Here is a 17,712-nt window from a genome sequence, read left to right as displayed (position 1 = left end):
CGCTGCACTCTCGCTGGGTTCGCTACGGCCATATGCATGACCTCCTTCCATAGGCGGAATGCTGCACTCTCGCTGGGTTCGCTACGGCCTTATGCATGACCTCCTTCCATAGGTGGAATGTTGCATTCTATCTGGCTTCGCTGCTGGTCTTACGCATGACCTCCGTCCAGAGGAGGACTGCTGCGCTCTCTCTCTGGATTCGCTGCCGGCCATATGCATGACCTCCGTCCATAGGCAGAACGCTGCACTCTCGCTGGATTCGCTGCCGGCCATATACATGAGCCGGCCATGTGCATGACCTCCTTCCATAGGCGGAATGCTGCACTTTCTGGATTCGCGGCCGGCCATACGCATGACCTCCGTCCATAGGCGGAATGCTGCACTCTCTCTGGATTTGCTGCCGGCCATGTGCATGAACTCCTTCCATAGGTGGATTGCTGCACTATCACTGGATTCGCTGCCGGCCAGGTGCACGACCCCTTCCTTGGGTGGTGTGCTGCACTCACTGGAATCGCTGCAAGCAATGAACATGTATCCTTTCTTCAGGCGGCATACGCACAACGCCACTGACTGTGGTTGTTTTCTCGCCAGTGCGTTGCTGGCCATGTGCATGTCCCGCATCCTTGGCGGGGTGCTTGCATTTTTGCTGGATGCGATGACGGCCGTGTGCATTACCCCGCCCCCTTCTGGGTGGAATACTGCTCTTTCGCCGGATGTGTTGCGGGCCATACACGGCCCTCCTCATCCATGGGCGAAAATTTGCACCCTCACGTGACCCATGGCTGTCCTTGATATGCTGTGCGGGACTCTTGCATGTTCTCCTTCATTGTGGAGTAGTTGCACTCTCACAGTATTCGGTGTTAGGTGGGTTATTGCGCACTCGCTTAATGCTAGGATAACCCCGTGCATGTCCCCCTTTCTCTGGGCGGACCTCCTGCGTTCCCGCTGGGTACTGTGCGGCCATGTGCATGGTCCCCTTCTGGGCAAACTATGGTATGTTCTACTTCTCTCAAGTTGTTACTGGCCTTGGGCATCCCCCCTTTTGGGACGGGCCTTTGCATTCTTACCAGCTGCAGTGTAGCCAGGTACATTTCCCCCTTTTCTGGGGGGCCTGCCTGCGTTTCCATCGCATGCCATACTGATGTCTTGTGCATAACTCCCTTTCAGGTTGTACTTTGCACTTCCGTTGATACTGTTGGACTCTGTGGCTGATCCCCTTCACTGGGTGACTATTTTTTTTGCAGTGAGCGGAATTTTCTGGTGCGCTCTGTCCGTTGTTTGGGCCGTGTATGCCTTCTCCTCCCATAGGTGGGTTGGCCTTCTCACTGCTTGCGGGGCTGCTCGTACGTATGCCTCACTTCCTCCTGCGACATGCCCTTTTCTCTTGGGATGTGGTGCTTGTCACGGGCATTACACTCTTCTCTGAAGAGATCATTATGTCCACCTGTATAACCCTTGGGTGCTGTCATACAAACATTAAAAGAATGCCATTGTATTCAAAGGTGTATTCTTTAGATATGAGTAGATGGGCTCTACTTGCTCTCTACTTCGCCGAGCTGGGTGGTGCTCGTTCTCTGGTTTGGCCTGCATATTGTGGTCCCGTTGTGTCGGCATCCACCATGTCCGTTGGCCTTTCCACCTGGGGAGTGTTCGTGGTTCTTTGATACGTACCTTTTCGTTCTCCCGTGCACTCGCTTCCCGGCGCAAGTGGTCACTGGGTCGAGAGTGCCGTTTGCAGTGCCACTCGATTTCTGCGTTGGCTCTGGCGGGACTGCTGTTCCCTCGCCTACTACTGTTTCCTCCTCTTCGGGTGTCGTGCAGTATGAGTTTTTTCTTTTGGCGCCCGCTCTGCACTTCAGGCTGGTCCGCTACCGGGTTCGGGCCGCTTTTCTCGGGATGGTCACCCAACTTTTCTTGGGTGCCCGCTTACCCAGGTCCGTAGGACCTCCACCTTGGGTTCTTCAGGGTATTTGCCTTCTGCGTGGCTGTGAACCGGGCGTCTCAGTGAGCGGGGTTCTGCCTTTGAGCCGTCCTATGGCTCCCCTGTTGCCCACTCCTCCTTTCGGTTGGAGGGTGTTATGCCGGCCTCTGTCTCGACTGCCTTTTCTCGCCGGCTCTTCTTGGCTCCCGCTCGGTTCGGCTCGGCCCCCTCCGATGTGGCTTTTGCCCCGGCTGCGCTTCAGTGGCGGTTCCTTCGCTGCCCTCCCTTCTGGGGAGAGCTTGGTTGTTCATGTGGGTGGTTCTGATGTTCCTCTTGGCCTCGTACTGTCTCCCTTGTTCACTCTGGCTGTGACTTGGGAGGACTCCCATTCGGTCGAGATTGTCATTAGATCTCCCACACCGGGACTGTAGGACGTCTTCCTGTGGTGGCTACATCGACATGGACTTTGGCCTGTCTTGTCCTGGCGGTTGCTGGGCAGACCCTTCGGTTCCTTCCGTCTGTCCTTCTGCTCCCCCACTCCGGGTGGTTACAGGACAACGTTGCACGGGGGCCGACGGGTCCAGTTTTGCCGACCGTTCTGCCCGTGTTACTGGTCTGCGCCTGTTCGCATTGTTTTTTTTTTTTTTTTTTCCCGCTTGCCCGGGCGACTCTAGCGGGCTCGCTGGTGTTCGCTCCTGGCCGTGGTTTGTCCAGGATCTGTTGTAGGACTTAGGGGTTTTACCGGGGGTTCTGTGGGAAGCTGGGCGTTCCCCCACTCTGCCTTTCTCTCTCCATGGTTCTGTCCTTCTCCAGTCCGGCCTAGATCTGGGACTGGGACGCTGTTGCTTGAAGTGTCAAGTGTCAGCGCTGTCCTTCCCCTTTCAGCGTTCCCCGGCCCTCTGGGCCTGTCAGGACCCTCTTCCGTGGAGCGTCTTGGGGTTCCCTTGTACTGCCCCTGGGTACCGTCCTGGGCATTGCATACTGGGCTCTTGGCACTCCAATCTTTCCCTTGGAGCCGTTACAGAAGTTCTCTACTCCTTCTGTCCTGTACGGTTTTGTTTCCGTAGCCGTCGTGTCTCTGGCGGGTGCCTGGGTGGCGGCCCTTCTTGTTCCGAGCCTTCTCTTTCCTCAGGACAGGGCTGTTCTCCATCCCGTCTCTTCCTTCCTTCTGAAGGTGGTGTTTGTCTTTCATTTTAACGAGGCTTTCGTCCTCCCCTTCCCACCCCCGGGAACGGACACTTCACCGATTTGGGAGTTGTTTGGGCCTTGCGGTTTTTTTACTTGGAGATCTCCGACTCTTGTCGACGTCCGGTCTCTTGGTTTTCCAGGACGTCCGCGCAAAGGGTTGGTGGCCTCCAGGGTGGCTTTCCTCCGCTTTCTCACAGTGGTTATTGCTGTGGTTACCGCACCAAGGGCAGGGTTCTGCTTTTGGTGTCACCGTTCATTTCACCAGAGCGGTCGGTGCCTCCTGGGCCGGAGGCATTTGGCTTCGGCCATGCGTCTGGCGAGGCGGTCACTGGTCTTCCTTACAGCGTTCTACAGGGTGCATACTCTGGCTTCGGCAGATGCTGCCTTGGGCCGCCTGGTCTGCGGGCGGCTGTTTTCTTGATGACTTCGGGTGCTTCGCCTTGGTGCTGTGGTCCCTCCCCCTTTTGGACTGCTTTTGAACGTCCCAAGGTCTTCTGTGTCCCCCAAGGAAACTGGGCGAGAAAACGAGATTTTTGTATAACTTACCAGTAAAATCTCTTTCTCGCTCTTTCCTTGGGGGACACAGCACCCACCCATTCTTTGTTTTTCTCTGCACGGTTTCCGAGTTGTTTTACCCGTTGGGTAGTTGGCTTGTTGGTTCCGCTTTTGGACTTTGCCTTTTTTCACTACTTGGTCACGCAACTGGCAGCCTCTCTCTCCAGGCTGAGGGTATCGCTGTGGAGGAGGGGCTTAACAGTTTTCACTTAGTGTCACGCCTCCTATGGAGATGAGCTATACCCAAGGTCTTCTGTGTCCCCCAAGGAAAGAGCGAGAAAGAGATTTTACTGGTAAGTTATACAAAAATCTCGTTTTTTTTTTATAGAAAATCTGTGGAATTTATGTAAGTCAGTACAGAATTCAATGCATAGGGTGAAATCTGGGGCATTCTGGCCTTTGAAGTGAAGGAGGCTGTCAATCATTGATAGGACCACCTCCTTCACTTCAAAGCCCAGAACGAGCAGGAATATAAATAAATGAATTACAAGTTTTACAGAATATTTTCTTCTAAAACTATTTTACTGCTCAGCTCCTCCTGCTCCATAACATGCTGCCTGCAGATTAATTCACATTTTTATGATGACAGGTTGCCTTTAGGGCCCTGCAACACTGATCACATGACTTGTCTCGGCCAGGATAGCGGAGTAGGAGTAGTGTAGTAATGGATGCAGATTTTTAATTTTTTTTGCAACTCGCACATCAATACTATTCATGACTACGGGATCACTGCTGTACTGCTATCCTGGCTGTGACACATCGTGTGACCTGTGTAGACATTCCCTTAAGACTACATTCACTTGGCCACTGCTACCATACTTGTCCGCAATTGCAGACAAAAATAGGACATGCTCTATCTTTTTAGCGGAGCCGTGGAATGGAACTACGGATGTGGACAGATAAGTGAATATTAGACTGTTCACAAAAATAGCAGTGTTTGTATTCTTCTTTATAAACTGAAAAATGTGAACAGGTATTCCAGCCCGGGATGTGGATGGACTACATTCCACAGTTCTTCTCTATTTCTTGGTTTTGCCTCAAACTGCATTTTTGATGTCACCCCACAAGTTTTCTATTTGATTAAGATCCGGGGATTGGGCTGGCCGCTCCACAACGTCAATCTTGTTGGTCTGGAACCAAGATGTTGCACGTTTACTGGTGCGTTTGGGGTCGTTGTCTTGTTGGAACACCCATTTCAAGGGCATTTCCTCTTCAGCATAAAGCAGCATGACCTCTTCAAGTATTCTGATGTATTCAAACTGATCCATGATCCCTGGTATGCAATAAATAGGCCCAACACCTTAGTATGGGAAACATCCCCATATCATGATGCTTGTGTCATCATGCTTCACTGTCTTCACAGTGTACTGTGGCTTGAATTCAGTGTTTGGGGGGTTGGTTGACAAACTGTCTTCGGCCACTAGACCCAAAAAGAACAATCTTACTTTCATCAGTACACAAAATGTCTCTAGGCCAGCCAATGTGCTTTTTTGGCAAATTGTAACCTCTTCAGCACATGTCTTTTTTTCAGGGGCTTCTTGTAGATAGCTTGGCTTCACATTGGCGTCTTCTAATTGTAACAGTACTCACAGGTTACTTATCTTCCTGGAGCTGTTTGTTGGCTGAGTCCTTGCCATTTTGGCTATTCTGCTATCCATTCGAATGGTAGTTTTTGCTTTCTTCCACGTCTTTCAGGTTTTGGTTGCCATTTTAAAGCATTTGCGATCATTTTAGCTGAGTAGCCTATCATTTTCTGCACTTTGTTTTCCCCTCTCCAATCAACGTTTTAATCAAGGTACGCTGTTCTTCTGAACAATGTCTGGAACGACCCATTTTCCTCCGAATTTCAGAGAGAAATGCACTGTAACCAGCATGTACAACATTTGCTGCCTTCCTTGTAGCTGACTGACATTAGTGATGTGCTAATGTCAGCAGTACATAACAGTATGTTTAACTCCCTGCCTGCTGTAGTTTTCTTAAAAATCAGACTTTTATAATATGCTAATGAAGCCTCTAGGTGCTTCACTCACTTCGCTTGCACCGAATATTAAACGGGACACGCAAGCGCGGGATTATGAGGACGATGCAGAGAAGGACCTCAATCAAGTGGGCGTGCCAAAAGGCGAGTAGACCGAGCCTCTAGGTGCTGCAGCAACGCTCTCATAGCACCTAGAGGCTTCATTAGCATATTATAAGTCTGTTTTTTAAGAGAACTGCGGGAGGCAGGGAGTTAACAAACATAATATGTACTGCTGACATTAGTGCTGACATTTCCCATGACAGAAACCCTTTAAATAAGGGCAATAATTGAACTCCACACTATTATTTGGAACATGCCCCTTTCAATTAGTGATTCAATTACACAGAATCAGCAGCATGCATATCATGACTGTTGGATTTCTCTTAGGGTCCATTCACACGTCCGCAATTTCGTTCCGCATTTTGCGGACCCATTCACTTCTATGGAGCAGCACGATGTGCTGCCTGGACACGGAATTGTGGATCCGCAATTCCGTTCCCGAAAAAAATAGAACATGGCATATTCTATTAGTGCCGGCAATGTGCGGATCCGCAAAATACGTTGCGGACGTGTGAATGGAGTCTTACTCTGCTACACCTGCTAGTAAATTATTTGCCATGAAGAAATATAATTTCTACGAAATACAGTGATTAATCAGGTTAGTGATGTCTGACTGCTATTATTTTGAACACAACTGTATGTATATAATAAAAAATAAAGTGAGAGAATTAACTTTAAAAAAAGAGAAACTGTAAAGAATGTATGCTAAAAAAAAAAAACCACAACATAAATAAACTAGGCCGATCGATCTTACAAATAACTGAAGACAGAAATGAGAATGGGCCTTTTAAAGCAATTTTTGGGTTCCTGTTTCCGGTCCAGGGAAGGTGCTGTCATGGGCTCATGGAAAACAGATTACCAGTAAGTGTAATCTTGATATTTTTTTGTTTTTACAACCACGTGCTTCTAAATTCTATGAAGCGCTTGTTGGGTCAAAGTGCTCACTACACCCTTGAAAAATTCCTTGGGGGTGCAGTTTCCAAAGTGGGTTAATTTTTTTAGGGTTTTCACTACCTCAGGGTTTCTTTAAATGTGACTTGGCGTCCAAAATCCATTCTAGCAAAATCTGCCCTCCAAAGGCCATATGGTGGTGTACCTACACCGTAGTTTACGAGCACATATGGGGTGTTGCCGTATTCAGTACAAAATGGTTAACAAATTATGAGGTGCTTTTTCTCCTGTTGCCCCTTATGAAAATGAAAAAATTGGGACTTATGCATCATTTTATTGGAGGATTTAACATTTTTCATTTTTACAGCCAAGTGTTTCAAAATTTTATGAAATGCCTGTGGGGTCAAATTGGTCACTACAACCCTAAATAAATTCCTTGAGGGTGTAGTTTCTAAAATGCAGTCACTTTTATAGGGTGTTTCCACTATACAGGTACCTTGGGGTCCAAGGAGGGTAGCTAAAGATTTAAGAGCCCTGGTGTAAGAGTTGGGCCTCCTGCACACGAATGTAGGTGTCTAGAGATGAGCGAACTTCTGTTTTAAGTTCGGCGTCTAAAGTTCGGGGCGGGTTTCAGCGAGAATCCCGATCTTGGAACCGGAATATGGAGTCCGACTTCCGTGTGTGGTCCGTGTTAGCGGAATCAATAATCCGGCCATTATTGATTCCGCTACCACGGACCACAACGGAAGTCGGGAATCCATAGTCCGGGTTCCAGATCGGGATTCTCCGCTAACCCGCCCCCGAACTTTAAGATGCCGAACTTAAAACAGAATTCGCTCCCATCTCTATAGGTGTCCCCGTTTCGCTCATCTCTAAGGGTCCCGTTGCCGTATTGCAGACCGTATATGCGGATCCGCAATTTGTGGGCACTGTTCCGTCTGCATTCCGCATCACAGATGTGGACCCATTGACTTGAAGGGGTCCGCAGATCGAGAGATGAGGAACGGAACCCTACGCAGTGCTTCCGTGGGTTCTGTTCCGTGCCTCTGCACTGCAAAAAGATAGAACTTGCTCCTATCTTTTTACGGAACGGACGGATCGCGGACCCCATTCAAGTGAATGGGGTCGCGATCCGCATGCGGCTGTCCCACAGTTGGTGCCCGCACACGTTCGTGTGTAGGAGGCCTTAAGCTTGGGCCCCCTTCCCTCAGTACTTTGTGGCCTTCATGCTGCCTGAGGCAAAAATTGAAACTGCACCCCCCCATGCCAAATTCTCAACCCCTTCCCTCCAGCCAGAGGTGTAACGTGAACAGCATGCACTTTCTATAATACTGGTGTCTTCTTATGCGGGAGAAGGGTCTTTGGACCCTCTTAGGCTCCTGGGCCCGGTAGCGACTGCTACTTCTGCACCCACTATAGCTACGCCCATGTCGGGGTCTCTTCCAGCAAAATCTGGATGCCAAAAACATGAGCCTTGTGGTCTGCTCATTCAACTGTTCATACCCACATGATAAATATTGAGGTTTGTGTGGCTGTTAAACCTTGATGTTCTACATGTAAAAAATGATTAAAATGGAAAATCTGCAAAGAAATTTAACATTTTGAAATTTAACTTTTTTTTAAATCTGAAGGGGTAACAAAGTTTGTAAAAATCAGCTTTGAATAATTTTGGTGGAGTAGTTTCTAAAATGGGGCCATTTATGGGTGGTTCCTATAATGTTAGCCCCTCAAATTGACTTCATAATTGAATTGATCCTTTATAACAGGGGTGGGGAACCTTTTTGCTGCCCAGGGCCATTTAGATATTTGTAACATCGTTCGGGGGCCATACAAAATTCTCAACTTAAAAATTTGACTGCTATATTTGGTCAAATATATACCGGTAAGTGACTTGGGGGTAAAAAAAAATCCAGAGCACTGTATTTTTGCAGCACAAAATGGCACCTGCACTATATATTACAAATAGTACAGGTGCTATTTGACCACATATAGCAGTCTAATTTTTAAGATTAAAATGTTATATATTTAGTTCTTTATTTGGCATTAATGGAAACCAAGCTAAACACAGAGGGGTACAGAGAGGGGTTCATCCAGCTTTCACTCTCCCTGCCTCTTTCTTTGCAACTGTCCCTGCCTTTGTCCCTTTCTCAGCCTCAGATTTGCCCCCCACCTCCATCAGCCTCCTATCAGACCCTTCCCCAGCCTTAGATCAGACCCCCAACCTCAGATCAGGACCCCCCCCCCCCCCATTAGACCCTCCTTAGCCTCATATCAAACCCCCCATCCTCAGATCAGACCCCCAATAGGCCCCCTAGCCTCAGATCGGACCCCAGCAAACCACCCCAGCCTTAGATTAGCCCCCATCAGACCCCCAGCCTCAGATCAGACACCCATAGGCCCTCCTCTCCATTAGCCTCAGATCAGACATTTAAAATAAGTAAAAAAAATAAACCTACCTCTCCGGACGGTGCTGCCACTTCCCCTTCCTAGTCTTCTTGCCGTGCTGTACTGTGACCTGACAGCGCACAGCATCAGGTCATAGTGCGCGTCTACGTGCACTATGTCAGGACACAGTGTGGGGCTGGAAGAAGACCAGGGAAGGTGAGGACAGCCAAAGCAGAGAAATTCAAATTTAGAAAATAGCACATTTTTCCAAATGTTATATAAGTTTAAGATTTTTTTTTATAAATAAAGGTAAAGCATATCCTCTCAAATTTACCAGTAACATGAAGTACGGTGTGTTACGAGAAAATGCAGTACCAGAATCGCTTGGATAAGTAAAAGTATTCAAAGGTTATTACCACATAAAATGACTGTATCCTGAAAGGGTTAAACCAACCTAAAGAGGAAGATTCATGAAAACTGACTTTGTTGCCTATAACAACCAGTCACAGCACAGCTTTCATTTTTCCAGAGCAGAATTTGTTTAACTACAGGCCTTTACTACAGGCACATTGCTGCTCCATAGACAAAAGACTGATAATACCAGCTGTTGGTTCATTACGCCTTTTAACCACTTCAGCCCCGCTAGCTGAAACCCCCTTCATGACCAGAGCACTTTTTACACTTCGGCACTACACTACTTTCACCGTTTATCGCTCGGTCATGCAACTTACCACCCAAATGAATTTTACCTCCTTTTCTTCTCACTAATAGAGCTTTCATTTGGTGGCATTTTATTGCTGCTGACATTTTTACTTTTTTTATTAATTTGTTATTAATCGAAATGTAACGATTTTTTTGCAAAAAAAATGAAATTTTTCACTTTCAGCTGTAAAATTTTGCAAAAAAAACGACATCCATATATAAATTTTTCGCTAAATTTATAGTTCTACATGTCTTTGATAAAAAAAAAATGTTTGGGCAAAAAAAAAAATGGTTTGGGTAAAAGTTATAGCGTTTACAAACTATGGTACAAAAATGTGAATTTCCGCTTTTTGAAGCAGCTCTGACTTTCTGAGCACCTGTCATGTTTCCTGAGGTTCTACAATGCCCAAACAGTAGAAACACCCCACAAATGACCCCATTTCGGAAAGTAGACACCCTAAGGTATTCGCTGATGGGCATAGTGAGTTCATAGAACTTTTTATTTTTTGTCACAAGTTAGCGGAAAATGATGATGATTTTTTATTTTTATTTTTTTCTTACAAAGTCTCATATTCCACTAACTTGCGACAAAAAATAAAAAATTCTAGGAACTCGCCATGCCCCTCACGGAATACCTTGGGGTGTCTTCTTTCCAAAATGGGGTCACTTGTGGCGTAGTTATACTGCCCTAGCAATTTAGGGGCCCATATGTGTGAGAAGAACTTTGCAATCAAAATGTGTAAAAAATGACCGGTGAAATCCGAAAGGTGCTCTTTGGAATATGTGCCCCTTTGCCCACCTAGGCTGCAAAAAAGTGTCACACATCTGGTATCGCTGTACTCAGGAGAAGTTGGGGAATGTGTTTTGGGGTGTCATTTTACATATACCCATGCTGGGTGAGAGAAATATCTTGGCAAAAGACAACTTTTCCCATTTTTTTTATACAAAGTTGGCATTTGACCAAGATATTTTTCTCACCCAGCATGGGTATATGTAAAATGACACCCCAAAACACATTCCCCAACTTCTCCTGAGTACGGCGATACCAGATGTGTGACACTTTTTTGCAGCCTAGATGCGCAAAGGTGCCCACATTCCTTTTAGGAGGGCATTTTTTGACATTTGGATCCCAGACTTCTTCTCACGCTTTCGGGCCCCTAAAAAGCCAGGGCAGTATAAATACCCCACTTTGGAAAGAAGACACCCCAAGGTATTCAATGAGGGGCCTGGCAAGTTCATAGAAATTTTTTTTTTTTTTGCATAAGTTAGCGGATATTGATTTTTTTTGTTTTTTTTCTCACAAAGTCTCCCTTTCCGCTAACTTAGGACAAAAATTTCAATCTTTCATAGACTCAATATGCCCCTCACGGAATACCTTGGGGTGTCTTCTTTCCGAAATGGGGTCACATGTGGGGTATTTATACTGCCCTGGCTTTTTAGGGGCCCTAAAGCGTGAGAAGAAGTCTGGAATATAAATGTCTAAAAATGTTTACGCATTTGGATTCCGTGAGGGGTATGGCGAGTTCATGTGAGATTTTATTTTTTGACACAAGTTAGTGGAATATGAGACTTATATGATGTACATGTCCGCATGTGTTTTGCGGATCCGATCCATGTATCCATGGATCCGTAAAAATCATGCGACGTCTGAATGGAGCCTTACAGGGGGGTGATCAATGACAGGGGGTGATCAATGACAGGGGGTGATCAGGGAGTGTATATGGGTGATCACCCCCCTGTAAGGCTCCATTCAGACGTCCGCATGTGTTTTGCGGATCCGATCCATGTATCCGTGGATCCGTAAAAATCATACGAACGTCTGAACGGAGCCTGACAGGGGGGTGATCAATGACAGGGGGGTGATCAGGGAGTTTATATGGGGTGATCATGGGTTCATAAAGGGTTAATAAGTGACGGGGGGGGGGGGGGTGTAGTGTAGTGTAGTGTAGTGTAGTGTTTGGGTGCGACTTTACTGACCTACCTGTGTCCTCTGGTGGTCGATCCTAACAAAAGGGACCACCAGAGGACCAGGTAGCAGGTATATTAGACGCTGTTATCAAAACATGTCTAATATACCTGTTAGGGGTTAAAAAAATCAGATCTCCAGCCTGCCAGCGAGCGATCGCCGCTGGCAGGCTGGAGATCCACTCGCTTACCTTCCGTTCCTGTGAGCGCGCGCGCCTGTGTGCGCGTGTTCACAGGAAATCCCGGCCCTCGCGAGATGACGCGTATATGCGTCGTTGAGCGCAGGGCTGCCGCCTCCGGACCGCACATCTGCGTTAGGCGGTCCGGAGGCGGTTAATACGCAATGGCGCAAAATACGTGAAATACTTACTAACCACTGGCCCATACTGCTCTCAGATAATGATTTGCGGGCGACACTTTGGGACTATCCCCAGGTTACATGGTGATGTTCCAAAAATCTGGGTGATATGCTTACCAACAGTCACTATGTATCCCCATCGCCATCCTATATCTTTGGGAGTAAGGGCCCTAAATGGGGCTCTTACCCATGTAACAACTGCCAGGCGTGTAGGTAGATACATGGTTCGAACCTCCACATTTATGGACTCTGAGGGTCTACGGGACTATCATATTGTACATCATATCATATGCAGAACTGCATCTGTGATATACCTGATTACATGTCCCTGTAATCTCCTGTATGTTGGGATGACTACTAGGGAGTTGCGTGTTAGGATATTTGAACATGCAAGTAAGATTAGTTAATTTCGAACGATAATTTGCTTTCCCTTACGCCTAACAGTGGCACAGATGGGGTATTCTGCCTCTGTGGACTGGTTAGGACAGGTGGAAGCTTTAATGAAATAATAAAAAACTGACATAAACACGCCCTCCCTGCCCCCAATAAAGAGGGGTGTGACCCTCAGAACCTCGTGTAATTACAAGTAGACAAAAATGACCACAATTAAAAAAGAAAAAGGGGGGGGGGGATTTGTGTGCCACTGTTAGGACTAAGGGAAAACAAATTATCGTTAGAAATTGACGATTCCCTTACGTCCTAACCAGTGGCACAGATGGGGATTTAGCAAGTAGAAACCCCCATGGGAGGGTCCTCATGCCTGGCGGAAGATAACACTGTCCGGCGGAAGATAACACTGTCCGGCCAAATGAGGAATAACTATGTATTCTAGTATCCACTCTATAGTGTGAGATAAAAGTGGAGTGAGAACTCCAAGAAGCTGACTTACAGATCACGTCCAATGGGATCGAGCTTCTCTATGCAAAAGAAGTGGCCACTGCTCGAGTAGAGTGGGCCCTTACAAATTCAGGGGGCTCCGAGCCCTGAGACATAAGACTCCCGAATTGCCTCTTTAATCCAGCGACTGATGGAGGGCTTAGAGGCTTTCCTCCCTTTATGGGCACCGGAAAAAAGGATAAGGTGGTTTTCATCCTTCCTAAATACCTTGGAGCGTTCCAGGTAAATCCTAAGCCATCTCGAAATGTCGAGGGTATGGAGCCCTCTTTCCTCAGAGGAGGGGGGTGGAGCCAACGTTGGCAGGGAGATCACCTGGTTGATATTGTCAAAGGAAGGAACCTTTGGGATGAAGGTAGGCAAAAATTTGAGAAGTACCTGATCCTGCAGGAACTTTGTATAAGGCTCAAAGGCAGAAAAAGCCTGGAGTTTCCCAACTCGCTTTGCAGAGGTGACAGCCAGCAAAAAGGTGATCTTCCAGGTCAGGAACTTGAATCCCGCCTCCTCTAGGGGCTCAAAGGGGGGAGATGACAACCCCCTGAGTACGACCGATAAATCCCAAACAGGGATAGGTCTGATTACTGTAGGCTTTAATCTTGAGGCTCCCCTCAGGAATCTCTTGATAAGGGGGTCTTGAGAAATAGCTCTGTTGAGACAAGCAGAGATTGCTGAAATCTGCACTTTAAGGGTAGCTGGTGATAGCCCCCTGTCCAGACCGTCTTGGAGAAATTGAAGAATTATCGGGATGGAAGCTTCAGCGGATGTTTGCTGATGCCTTGTACACCAGGATGAAAAGATCTTCCAGAACCTCGTTGCCATGAGATCTATCTCTGGCATGCCCCACCTGAGCGTTATCTCCTTGAAGACCTCTGGATGAAGTGACCATTCTCCGGTTGGAAGACCTCGGCTCAGGCGATCCGCAATCACATTGTGAACTCCGCGAATGTGAACGCCTGATAAGTGGTTGAGGTTCAGTTCTGCCCAATCCAATATCACCCCAATTTCTCTCAGAAGACTTTGTGACCTCGTGCCTCCCTGCTTGTTGATATACGGCACAGCGGTCATGCTGTCTGACTGTACCTTCACTGCCTTCCCTCGAATGACGGGAGCAAAATGAAAAAGAGCTAGTCTGATTGCTCTGATCTCCAGAAGATTCGATGACAATAACCTCTCCTGAGGTGTCCAAGTTCCCTGGACTGTCTTGTCCTGAAGATGCGCACCCCAGCCTACTAGGGATGCGTCTGAAGTAAGTATGATCCAAGAGGGCTGGATCAGGGACTTGCCGTCCGTGAGGTGGGACCACCACCTTAGAGAGGATCGGACTTTGTAAGGCAGGGAGAGCACGGAATTGAGTCCCACTGGACTGTGATTCCACTTGGCTAATACTTCCGACTGGAGCGGACGTAGATGCCATAATGCCCAAGGTACCGCCTCTGCGGTTGAAGACAGTCCCAACATCCTCATCCACGTTCAAATCGTTACCTGTTTTGGTACAGAGAGAGAACGGGCTGTCTGTTGCACGGATTGCCTTCTTTCGGGAGTGAGATGAATCGTCATCCTGACTGAATCCACCATGAACCCCAGGAACCTTACCGAGGTGGCTGGTTGAAGTTGGGATTTGTCCCAATTGATTATCCATCCTAACTGATGTAGGAATGTAACAGCCTGTTGGATGTGTTGGGACAGGATCGCTTGGGAAGGAGCTCTGAGTAGCCAGTCGTCCAGGTATGGAACTATACTCAGGCCCTGAAGCCTTAGTGCGGCCACCACAGAGACCACCACTTTGGTCAAAGTGTGTGGGGCTGAAGAAATCCCAAACGGGAGGGCCACAAACTGAAAATGTTTTAGGACCCCCCCCCCCCCCCCCCCCCCGATGTTTACCGCGATCCTTAAGAATCTTCTGGACCCAGGATGGATGGGAATATGGAGATAAGCATCCTTGAGGTCTAAGGTTGCCAAGAAATCTCCCGGCATAAGAAGATTGGTCACTGACTGGATAGTTTCCATACGGAACTTCTTTTGTTTTATGAAACGGTTGAAGAACCTCAGATCTATAATCATCCTCCAACCTCCGGTATTCTTGGGTACCAGGAAAACTGGGGAGTAGATACCTGTTCCCCTCTCTTGGAGAGAAACCTCTTCTAAGGCCCCCTTCTGGAAGTATTCTAGCACGTAATTTTCTAGAATCTTTTGCTTGTTGCAGGGAAGAAGCCTTGTTTGGACGAACTTGTCCAAAGGGGGACTGCTCAAGTCCACAAGGTAGCTCTGAGAAATTACCCGCGCCGAGGACTTCTTGGGGGGTCTAGAACCCCGAGAGGATTTTCCTCCTCTACGGGAGCCCCAATTCCTCTGGGCTCTGGGTTGAGGTTCCGCCCTGGAACTAAACCCCTTGCCCCGACCACGAAAGGACTGCTGGGTAAGGGACTTGCCCTTCTTGTCCGACAGCCCTTCCATTATTTGGTCAAGCTCTGCACCAAAAAGTTTGCCGGGTTCATATGCCATGGCACAAAGATTGTGCTTTGAGGTCGTGTCGGCCTTCCAAGGTTTCAACCAAAGCGGACGCCTGCCCGCGGTTGAGAGAGCCATGGACTTAGATGCCAGCTTCAATTGTTGTGGAGCTGCGTCACACAGGAAGTCTATGGCAAGGCTGGCCCCTAAATCATCTAAAGGCCCCCAGCAGCCCTAAATAGTGAAAAAACTCCCCGGCCGACGCAGCTGCGATCGGCCGGAGAAAAACCCGGAAGTGACGTCACCTGACGTCACTTCCGCAAGATGGCAGCGCCCAGCCGAACATGCGGGACGCCGCTCCCGCCGCTTCAGACCTCGAAATGAGGTAAGGGTGAACTAGCTAAGGAGTCACAGCTCCCAGGCGACAAGGAGGAGCGGACCCCACCGAGGGATGGAGGAGTGACCACCCGTCCTGTCCAGTCCGCAGGACAGAAAAAAACACAAGGTTCTGAGGGTCACACCCCTCTTTATTGGGGGCAGGGAGGGCGTGTTTATGTCAGTTTTTTATTATTTCATTAAAACTTCCACCTGTCCTAACCAGTCCACAGGGGCAGAATACCCCATCTGTGCCACTGGTTAGGACGTAAGGGAACCGCCAAGCAGCTACCACTGAGTATGACGAGTTGAGCCAATTTAAACCTATAGCCCTGCACTTTAGGGCTAAACATAATTGTGACCCCGATGTTTACAGGTTAGGGGCATAGACAGGGTCTCCATGGGCTGTCGTGGAGGTGATATTAAGAAGCGTCTCCTGCAGCTGGAGACAAAATTGATTGTTCTGCTCAAGAGCGAGATCCCTAGAGGTTTAAACGAGACAGCTTCAAGTCTTTTCTATAAATCGCGTTTTTTAACTTTTATTGTTGGTTGTCCTTTTATTATGTATTTATTGCTGTTATTTGTTTTTCATAGTGCATCTAATTTAACCCTGCTGCAATTTTGTGTGGTTCAACTGGAGACATGTGAGACTCTGGCTTAGGGAAGAATAACTGCTATTGGAACAATGGATATCCATTAACATCCTAATACCCACATACATGTGTGGGGGAGGGGGGTTTGGCTGCTGCTTTTCTTTATACTTTTTGTTAGTATTTGGCGACTTCATGATGTAGTTGGGGCATCGGCACTTATAATGCACTTAGCATTTATTTTTGTAGGGATATGCTCTGTGACTATTGGTCTCAGGGCCGTATTGCACGATGCACTATTTTATTGTCTCCACACATTAGATCCACGTTATTTATCTTTATTTTCATAATGTGGACTGGATTTATATTTTGTGTTCTGGTATTGTCACATGTACTGCACTTTATATATGAATTTTATTTTTTAGTATATGCAATATATTAAATTATATACGGAAGAGGGGGATGAGAATTTTAAATTAATTTTATTGACTGACGGGCGCCCTCGTGTCATGTGATCGGACTGGAGGGGTGGGTGGCTGACCTTCTTCAGCGTGGCTCATTTCTCCTTGCCTGGCCATGTGACGCGATGGGCGTGCCTTGCTTGGTTTCCGGGTGGCGTGCTTCTATGATGTCATATCCTTAATAGCTGGGCGCATGGGCAAAGTCAAATGCCGGTTGTGGACCACACTATTTAAAGACGGACACCTGTGTGTAATCTTTACCTCCCGACGAAGCCTTTCTTGGCGAAACGCAGGTCGAGGGGCAGCTCCGATCAGACACCCTGTGTTTCCGCATATCATGGGTAACTCATGTTTTGCTTTATACATGTCTAGTATGTTATTTTAGTGTCATTGCTTACACATACCACTCTTGCTTCACCTGTAGTTTAGTTATTATGTGATCTGGCTGCCTGTATTATACGGGATGGCCACAATAGTTACTAGTGGTGGGCAAGTCTGTTATGTGTGACCTTATTGATCCTTTACATGTGTGCAATACATATGCTTATATGTCACTCTGGGTGAATTTACAGTTTCCCCATTAAGATGCGGTTTCACACCCACTGTTTTATGACATATTTTCCTTGTTAGTCTGGTATATGTGAGGGTGGGGGTTCACGGTCCCGCTACACGGGGCGTCCCATCCTCCTTTACCTCGTGCCTTCGTGTTATTGTATATTTATTATTTTTCGCCCTAATAAACTACATATATTTTGTATGAGTGTTCTCTCATTCTTCGATGGGGTTATTGGTCTCTTTTTCTCTTGTTGGTTTCACATTGCTGCTCCTTCCTGTGCACTCCGAAGTTGGCTAAATGCTGGCATAGCACATGGGTACCCTGTAAGCATGTGCTATGCCAG

Source organism: Bufo gargarizans, chromosome 2, assembly GCF_014858855.1.
Source record: "Bufo gargarizans isolate SCDJY-AF-19 chromosome 2, ASM1485885v1, whole genome shotgun sequence".
NCBI classification, from domain to species: domain Eukaryota; kingdom Metazoa; phylum Chordata; class Amphibia; order Anura; family Bufonidae; genus Bufo; species Bufo gargarizans.
This window is presented reverse-complemented; position numbering follows the sequence as displayed.